Source organism: Paramisgurnus dabryanus, chromosome 16 (genome assembly GCF_030506205.2).
Source record: "Paramisgurnus dabryanus chromosome 16, PD_genome_1.1, whole genome shotgun sequence".
NCBI classification, from domain to species: domain Eukaryota; kingdom Metazoa; phylum Chordata; class Actinopteri; order Cypriniformes; family Cobitidae; genus Paramisgurnus; species Paramisgurnus dabryanus.
The window spans coordinates 36,124,095-36,134,390 of NC_133352.1; the positions used below are offsets into that span (position 1 = coordinate 36,124,095).

The window sequence follows — 10,296 nt, forward strand, 5'->3', positions numbered from 1 at the left end:
TTAAATTGGAGCAACAAGACAGAGGCCCTCAACAGTAAGTTGATGTTTTAAATTACAGGACAATACAGTATTTTCTCGAAAATGCATGTTGACTGGGGAATTTGGAGCACGGTCAGAAGCAATATTAGTTTTATAAATTGAGGCTAGCCTTTTGCTTTTGGTCAATTTTCTTTAAAAAAATACAGAACTAATTTGTCATTAACCCCTGGATGGAATTTCGGGAACCATTATTTGGATTGGAGATTTTCCAGAAGAGGACGTACAATTGAGATGACGTGCTGCACATTCTCAAGTGTTCTTCATCAAATTCATCGGGTCTTGCATCTACAAATGAAAAGGTAATTCAAATCTTATTCATATTGCCAAAAATGCTTGATATCAACTGATAGAAGCTTCTCTTGCTAGGGATTTAAACATGTCATTGAACAGTGAGGCTTAGATTTGAATAGCCAAAACAATATTACTTTTGAGTGGTATTTTGTTTAATTTTGGTATAAAGTTAGCCGTAGGCTACTTCTGAATTTGAGAAACAACACTTATTAAAAAATTTACTTTAACCAAACCATAGGATTATTTGAACATCGACTATCCAAGATGGTTTTGGTGAGTTTTATTTTGTTTGTGTCGACTTTTAATGAAAAGTGTTTTACAAACAGTTAACAAGAAAATAAAGCTAATTGTAGTTTGGTTAAAGTTGAATAGTCAAGGCTTTGCATTTTTCTTTTTAAACGCCAAATTGGTGTGAAAATATTGTCTTTCTGGACTCTTTGTGAATGCAATGTGTGTACTAGTTTGTGGGAGTACTACTACATATGTAAAAAGAGAGGTGTAAATATTTTTTTGGCTCAAAGGAAGCTGCATGTAAGCTACGTGTGACAACATGGAGTAAAAAAAATAAATTGTTACCCTTTAAATTTTGAATGTCAAATCTATTTAGAAGTTTGATTGTAGGTACCTCGTTCACGTCTTGGTTACATTCCACCTAGTGTTTACTAATTATTGTCCTTTTTATAAATTTTCTTCTTAAAAATCTTATTATGGTAAGGATAATGTATTTGTTCCCTTCAGGTGTCTGCCACTGCAGCTGACGTTGAGACAACTCTCAGTCTTCCTGCAAGTCCTCGCCTGATACCTGGTAATATACATTTAATTTAGAATCATTGATAGACACATTGTATATTTTATCCATTCATCTTAAGTTTACAAATGTTTACACAAGGTAACAAGTATTTCCATGTTGTTAAGTTTCAAGTGCAACAAGGCAAGTCACAATTAAGGGTTGGATGATCACCTTTAAGGGCTCTGAGGGCATCACACCAACATTTGCAATTGGACTTGCTGCTATGTTTGCAACCTACTACATTTTCAGCCTTCAGTATCAAGATGAGACAGCCTGCCCTCTGGAATTCATTCAGAGGTAAACCCCTTCAATCCCTGCCATCATTATATAGATATATACAATTAAATTAATGTGTTTGTATTTTATGCATAAAATGGAATTAGTACTGTACATTTCAAGCCTCAACACATACACACACACACACACACACACACACACACACACACACACACACACACACACACACACACAGGGTATAGATGGTTTCATCGGACGCACGTGATACACGTCTGGATCCGAACCTTACTTCCGGTTTTGTTTTTTTAATGGTCTGACTGGTTGCTAAACTGATCTCTTGAACAAATGCCTCGTCGAAAATAACAAATGTTTTGGTTTCCTAGGTAATCTATGTGTTGTTTTGTTTGCTTGTTATATAAATAAACTATGTTTAAAGAATTTGTTGTTATTTATTATTAGCGGAGTTTACCGGAAGTTACGTGCGGACCGCGACAGCGGCTTGTTTATGTTGTTACCGCTGAAACGGTCTATAGACTTTATTATAATTCCATTTTATGTCATTAAAGGAATAGTCTACCCTTTTGCCATATTAAACTATGTTATTACCTCAACCTAGACGAATTAATACATACCTATCTTTTTTCAATGCGTGCACTGTACAGCGTGTTGTGAATGTGTTAGCATTTAGCCTAGCCCCATTCATTCCTATGGTACCAAAAAAAAGTTTTATTTTGTAGCACCATACTTACTGGTATAACTCCTCATGTAACAGTCTTTAAATAAGGAAAACACGGAAGTGTTTGGTGGCTTCCCTGTTTGGTACCATAGGAATGAATGGGGCTAGGCTAAATGCTAACACATTCACAACATGTTGTACAGTGCACGCATTGAAAAAAGATAGGTATGTATTAATTTGTCTAGGTTGAGGTAATAACATAGTTTAATATGGCAAAAGGGTAAACTATTCCTTTAAATCCACTCAATTTGTGCAATGACGAAAGACAAAAAAACAATTAATTGCTTTTGATTTAGGCACTTCATCGATATAAATCAAGAGAGAGGAACAAATGCCAAAATCATCAGACAAGATTGTCTCTAAGAAGAAAGGTGTGATCGTCCAGAAGTCATCTTCTGCAGTTAAATACACACGTGGCCATGCTACTGAAGAATCTCCTTGACTTTTTAATGGAACTTCATATAGATCGGTGAGTATATAATCTTTCTCAAATTTTTTTGACAGTCTGGCATTGCCACAATTATACTGGTATTTTTAACTTTATAAGCATTTGCTTGGAGTTTATACTTCACATTTGTGATTGTTTAGTTTATTTATGAGTATAATTGTTTTTTGTTCTTTGACAGTGGCAGCACTGGAATAATGCTGCAGAGAGGAACAGCGGCTACTAAAGTGATGATCGTCTCTTCTGGATCCACAAGAACTAAGATGTAAAAACACAAACCTACCTCACAGGACAATTTTAAGAGGTAACCTGCAAGTCTAGCTTGCAGTGGCACATGTGCCTATACGGTTTCATCCTAAATGTTTTTTATGCTTATTATTGATACATCCTGACAAAATGTTCTACTGTACTATAATAGTTTCAAAATGGCCTTAGGTATGTTTTCAAAAAGTAAACTATAGGTTATGCCCTTCACATTTGGTTAGGATTAGGGGCAGTCTCTGACGAGCAATTTAAGAACGTACGTTTATTGCCATAGTCTAAAGCAAGAAACTACTGTTTCTGTTTACTACTAGAAAGCTTTTTCAACATTGTCCAACAGGATTTATTTTCTTTCCTTTTTTGTATTCATGTTGACATTGACATTGCTCTTTGAAATAAAGGTGTTTGATTTGAAAGTTTTTGTTGCTTATTTTGCATAATATTCACAATAATGCATATCTTAAGCAGTTGTCTTTAGCCCTGGGAATTCATTGGGCAAGTTCATGGGAGAATGATATTTTAAATATCAATGAAGAATTTTTAGAGACTAAATTTATGTTATTTCAAAAATGCTGCATATTTCTGTGATTATTTGGAAATTACAATAATATTGTTTAGGTTGTTACTTTAAACCTAAACAATATTATTTTAATTTCTAAATAAATCACAGAAAAATGCATTTATTTTTTACTTTATTAGACTGTGAAATTATTTAACAGTGTGACTACAGAAGTATTCTGTATTTCTGGTTTACAGACTACTACCGTAAATTAATTTTACATATGAATACTGTAAAAATAACGGTATACTGCTGGCGTCTCTGCTGCCAGCTCTTTACTGTAAATTATATAAATACAGAACAATACAGTTTTTCTGGTTTACAGACTACTACCGTAAAGTCATTTTACGTATAAATACCGTAAAAATAACAGTATACTGCTGGCGTCTCTGCTGCCAGCTCTTTACTGTTATTTTACAGGGAAATTTTTTACAGTGTAGAAACACTAACTTGATGACACTTAACAAAGAACTAGACTGGACTGAACTAAACACTAAATATACAAATGGCTTGACTAGGCTAGACAAAGTACTCGCAGGCAAAAAACAACATAACAAATGAAAACAAACATGCACAGAACAGCAAACACAAGGACTTTAAATAGGAGAACTAATGAGGGGAACAGGTGAAAATCATAACAGGTAAGGGATCGGGTAAAAAGTGTCGGGACAAGGAAAACACGTGGCCTGATAATAAATAATCCATAGCCACGTGTTCCCACACAAAACATGGTACTGTCAGAACCTTGTCACAATGAACTAGATGTAATACAAGACAAGATCCTGACAAATTTGTATAAATTCAAACAACCACATTCATACATTTTTGTAAAATTTCCTTTTGCCCCTGACATTAAGGTTAGGCATGAGGTTTTATTTTTTTATGATAATCGTACAGAAATGTAATTCGTTACATTGCAAGAATTGATATGAATTAGCCAACTTGTAAAATATGTACATGTACATGTTCTCATGAGATCAGGCTGGATGACCTTACCATAAACAATACTTATACAGCATTGATTCATCTTTAGTTTAATTAAACATTTGCTGTACATTCTTAAAATTAAAAGAATTAGAATTAGTTAATACAGAATGATCTAACATAAATAACTGCAGTGAATTAACACAGATCATTAAATGTTAGTCCATGTTAGGTAATGCATTAATGTTAACAAACACAACCTTATGGTAAAGTGTTAAAGTAAACAGGGTCAATTTTGCTTTGATATTATCTTATAAAAAAGTTATTTTACTGTTTTATTTCTGGATGAAGTTTTGTCTTTGACTGTGCTCTTTTTTTAACTCCATCAGGTCAGACTGTGAACATTATTACATAACAGCGCTTCAATTCTTTCTCTGGCGTTGAGGTCTCAGCTGTTATTCTGCATCTTGAACTCTGGGTGGCTAAATTGTGTCCTCTGCAATTCATTTTAAGTTTACTTCACTGAGCGAGTTGTGCCATCTATCACGCAGGGATCACAGGCTTTGTGTGAGGTCATAATTTTATCATTATTTCATGGTCATGCTTTCAAATTTCCCATCATGCCCTCCATCTGGTCTGCACCACCAGCAGGTGGCCTGGCCATGCAGATGTTTATTCCACCACCAATTCACGGTTAGAATTAAAGTTTTACTTTTGGAAGTTGTTACATTATCTTCTTTATAAGAAAGGTGAATGGTGTGCCTGTGAAATTCACGTTTTCATTCAGAGGTAAATCAATGGGAATTTTGGTAAACCCGAGCTTATTTAGCCGTCATTAAACAATACAGAACGGCTATTCATTAGAAGCTCTAATCACAGGGAATAATAAAGCAGATAATAATGGCACTTTACAATCTACATTACAAAATGAAAACTGGCTCTTATCTTTAAAACCAGCAAGTGTCTTAATGAAACTACGCATCACGTTGATATAAAACTTGGATTGCAGTATACAGTATATAAAGGTTGCAACAATGACTACCCTGATAACTCTTTTAAATAGCACTCTTAATAGTATATCTCTTTAAACACACACATCAAAAAGGCTGTTTTTTTAACACATGACAAACCTTGTTTGATGGACTTAAATGTTATCTGTATTTGACTCAACCATGTGCTAAAACAACCCAGCATACATCAAATTACAACCCAATGGGTTCAACACATAAAAAATAACCCAGCTGTTTTAGAGGTCACTTCAACCTTTGTAAAAGTAAATCATTGGATGGAAAATGTAAATAATAATGACTTAATGGAAAATATAATTAAATGAAATGTTTAGTGAATTGTTCCCCTAGTAAATTATTTATTTACTTTCAGTCTAAACCCGTAAACTATTTACATTTATGCACATTTATACATTAAGTGACTTTTTATGGTACTGTAATTCTTCTTGTTGAACACAAAAGCAGAGATTTAAAAGAAGCTTTATAAAGATAAAAAAGGAACGTCATGTTCGGTTACTGCTGATTTAGTTTTGAATCTGAATGCATACAAATGTTAGACACAGTAATGGTTTGAGGTGAAGATAACTGTACAACTTAAACTGAATCACATTCTGTTCTATCACACATGGAGTTCAACTATAAAACTTTAATGACTACTTTTATGCTGTTTGTATGCCTTTCAAATCCTTTCTTGAACTTGACAGACCCTCGTCACTAACAGCTGCTGGCAGTGTATTGTATTGTATTCTTAAAAATGTTTTACTTTTGTGTTTCACAGAAAAATATTAGCATCAACTCTTATGCTTGGGTTGAGTCTGTGTTGGGTCAAAAAGGGACAAACCCAGCTGTTGGGACAAATGTACCCAGAAAATGTTTGTATTTGACCCAACAAAGGTTAAAACAACCCTGCATTTTGGGTTAAAACAACCCTGCACAGGTTAAATTACAACCCAATGGTTTGGGTTTGTCCCTTTTGACCTTTTTTTGGGGTTGAAATTAACAACAAAGTACAGACTTGAAACGACATGAATATCTATCTACGATATAATCTATAAGGTAGATTTCAGTTAATACATACCATAATAATTCATTTGGTGCATATTTATTTTTACATACAGATAAACCAAAAATGATGAAACATAGCTATGACATCATGTATGACATAGACTATGTCAACAAAGGGTTAAATAATGTCTGAAGTCAAATAAAATTTGCAGGAGGAGAGAGAAAACAAATTAAGGTCAAGAGAGAAGCTACACATGTCCTATAGAGAGTTGTACATCGTGCGTCACTAAAGTAAGTGACTTTCCTCATTTTTCAGATTGAATCTATTCCACGCTGTCATTCTCTATAAACTGCACTGCCTGGACTTTCATGGTAATGACTTAAAATAATCATAGTTCGCTGGGGCAGGAATTGTGCATTGAACCTAAGAAACTCAGCGAGAACCAAAAGAAAGGACAAGATAAAAAAAGTCTTTCCAGTCTTCTTAAAGCCGTGTTGTGAAACAGAGTCGTCATGCAACATTTTTTTTAAGGGTGCATAGTGTGCAAAGCTCACAGAAATTTGTGCATACACAGACATTAAAAAATATTATAGAGCATTCACAGTTATTTTTCATGGCACTCACACAATCTGAGCCCCCCTGACTTCACCAAAATAAATGTGACGAATAACTTTTATATCAAATACTTCAATCAGAATGATGACATATTGGCATTAAATTTACATCTAAAATGGCATTTTTATGTTTTTGTTTTTTTGCATTCCATTTAATGACCTAATGCATTTGCAAAACAACTCCGTTGTGTAATAAGATGTATGTAATTTTAAATCCATAAATAAAATGACATAAGCAACAAGAATTGCAAATATTAAAAACATAAAAATATGTTTATATAAAACTATTAGAGAAATGCATTTTTGCACTAAATTTGACATCATATGTGAGCATGTGATTCTGCACCCCTGTGAACTCTGAACCCTGTTGTACCTACAGTAGATAAATCTACTTATATACCATTGAGACTGTCAAATTTTGAACTATACAATTTCTAAACAGCAGAGGTAAACTGCACATTATCATAATGGGGTTTAAAAATGTTGTGAGCGTTTCTGATGACATTTTAATTCTTTAGATAACAAAATGCAGCAGTAAGGAGCCTGCAAGTCCACGATTGTGCTAAGATGCTGATGACATCTATCATGTAACAAAATAACATGTAACAAAATGGCAAAAATCTTTAAAAGTGGCAAGGTTAGCGCACAGAACTGATAACATTGTGCATATTAAACAGAAAAAAAGAGAAGTAACCGATTAATGAAAAACTTAACAGATTTGGCTCAAAAAAACTAAGAGGGCCCAGATTGGTTATACTGTACTGTAGCTAAGGCTGTTAATTTACTTACAGTATATATAGGATAAGTCAATAAATAAATGAAAATGAATTGGATATATGAACATTTGCTAAGAAAAGCCCCTAATTGAAGATTATGAATAAAAAATGCCCTTACAGACATTATTATTTTAAGGAAGGTGAAAACATTTACTGGACATGACGAAAAGTGCTGTTTAAAGTCAATATATTGTATATATGGTCTCATAAAACATAAGCCTATCATCATCTGACCTCCAGTCCACAGCCGTTCATTTTATTGACTCAATGTGTCTGATAGCCGTAACAGAACATTAATCACATTAATTTAACATGTTCAATTGACAACCTTTTAGATTATAAATGAATTACATTTATGTCTTGCAATATCGAATGTGAAGATCAATAACGTTTTTCATTGGTGCCAGAGCTCTGGAGGTTATTGGCTCCTCATGGTTCTTATCTTTCCAAACTTTAATATTGACTAACACAAACACCGCTTGACCTCTTTGTGTGGCCGTCACATTGTAGCCGGCTGGCAAACTCGTAGGACGCATCTGTCATGGTATAGAGCTGTATGAGTGCACATTAATTATCTCATCACTCTTTGTAGTGGAGAGAGATTACGATGAAAGTGGTTGAGTGATGCACAGATGGAGGCGCGATACTTCCACCATCGACTTGAAAGGTTCCCTTAATTAACAGTCAGCTCGTGATGAAGAGATGGCAAAAACTGTAGCCCACAGCTGCCCAAAACTAATTTTACAGTGTAGCCGTTCCCAGAAATAATTAATTTCCTTACATGACTCCAATTGGAAAGCTATAGTAACCTTTCAGCGTGACCAGAAGGCAATGCATGGGCTGTGACGATCTTCTGTATGAAAGCATTGGAGAAAGAGTGTCCAGATTTGGCTAATTTACATGTCATCCAAATGCAAAGATATACTTTGGGGTACAAAATATGTATTTATGCAAATAAAACCGATTAAACTTTGCCTTCTTCAAAAAAGAAATGTCAACAGCTTATAGCCACAGTGTGCCTCAGTGTCAACAGTGAGAAGTAACTTAATGCACCACGCCGTTCAGATGAATTCAAATGTTTTTCTATTATTATTCAGAGCGAGTGAGTTTGGCTCTTGTTGAGTAACAGTTTGGGAAATGTACAGTTTGGCTTCGCTAATTTAAATTTAGTGCTGGCTAATATCCACTTTTATTTCTCCAAGCAGAAGAAAATGATTAGCATCAGCAGAAATGTTGAAGTTTAGTTAACCAATTCTTTTCTCAATGTCTCATGTGCTTTTCTGCAAGGACTTCAGTTTAGTTCTGACTGTTGAAGCTTCACAGTAAATTAGCTTGTTATATAACTGATCAGGTGATTTTGGTAAGAAGACCACTTTAAAATATTTAGGGGAAAGTGGGGCACAAAGTAATGCTTTTTGGCATTTGCTCTATCATTCAAAAAATATTTAATTTATATGAATTTTTTTTTTTACACAATCAACACACACATCTCTTAAACAAAAGAACACTTAAAGTTTGGTTGTGGGACTTGCTGTTATCATACAATTACACCGAAAGTGACAGGAGTGCAAACGTCACAACTTACCCCATAGGTAAGCCTCAACAGAGGATTTGTTGTAACCCCTGCTAGAAAATTGAGTTTAAACACAAATAATTCAATCAAACTCTTTCTATAAACTAAAGGTGAATATTGTTTATACACTCACCTAAAAGATTATTAGGACCACCGGTTCAATTTCTCATTAATGCAATTATCTAATCAACCAATCACATGACAGTTGCTTCAATGCATTTAGGGGTGTGGTCCTGGTCAAGACAATCTCCTGAACTCCAAACTGAATGTCAGAATGGGAAAGAAAGGTGATTTAAGCAATGTTGGGGCCAATCTGAGTATTTCACAATCTGCTAAGTTACTGGGATTTTCACACACAACCATTTCTAGGGTTTACAAAGAATGATGTGAAAAGGGAAAAACATCCAGTATGCGGCAGTCCTCTGGGCAAAAATGACTTGTTGATGCTAGAGGTCAGAGGTGAATGGGCCGACTGATTCAAGCTGATAGAAGAGCAACTTTGACTGAAATAACCACTCGTTACAACCGAGGTATGCAGCAAAGCATTTGTGAAGCCACAACACGCACAACCTTGAGGTGGATGGGCTACAACAGCAGAAGACCCCACCGGGTACCACTCATCTCCACTACAAATAGGAAAAAGAGGCTACAATTTGCTCTAGCTCACCAAAATTGGACAGTTGAACACTGTGTTGCCTGGTCTGATGAGTCTGGATTTCTGTTGAGACATTCAGATGATAGAGTCAGAATTTGGCATAAACAGAATGAGAACATGGATCCATCATGCCTTGTTACCACTGTGCAGGCTGCTGGTGGTGGTGTAATGGTGTGGGGGATGTTTTCTTGGCACACTTTAGGCCCTTAGTGCCAACTGGGCATCGTTTAAATGCCACGGCCTATCTGAGCATTGTTTCTGACCATGTCCATCCCTTTATGAGCACCATGTACCCATCCTCTGATGGCTACTTCCAGCAGGATAATGCACCATGTCACAAAGCTTGAATCATTTCAAATTGGTTTCTTGAACATAACAATGAG

General features: G+C 35.0%; 1 long non-coding RNA gene across 1 annotated transcript; it reads left to right on the forward strand.

The window, feature by feature from the left end:
- Nucleotides 1-1,003: 1,003 nt before the first annotated feature.
- LOC135720322 (uncharacterized) lies at nucleotides 1,004-3,325 on the forward strand. Its single transcript, XR_010521267.2, has 4 exons — nucleotides 1,004-1,135; nucleotides 1,246-1,417; nucleotides 2,390-2,562; nucleotides 2,720-3,325. It is a non-coding gene; the product is annotated as an uncharacterized lncRNA (long non-coding RNA).
- Nucleotides 3,326-10,296: the final 6,971 nt, after the last annotated feature.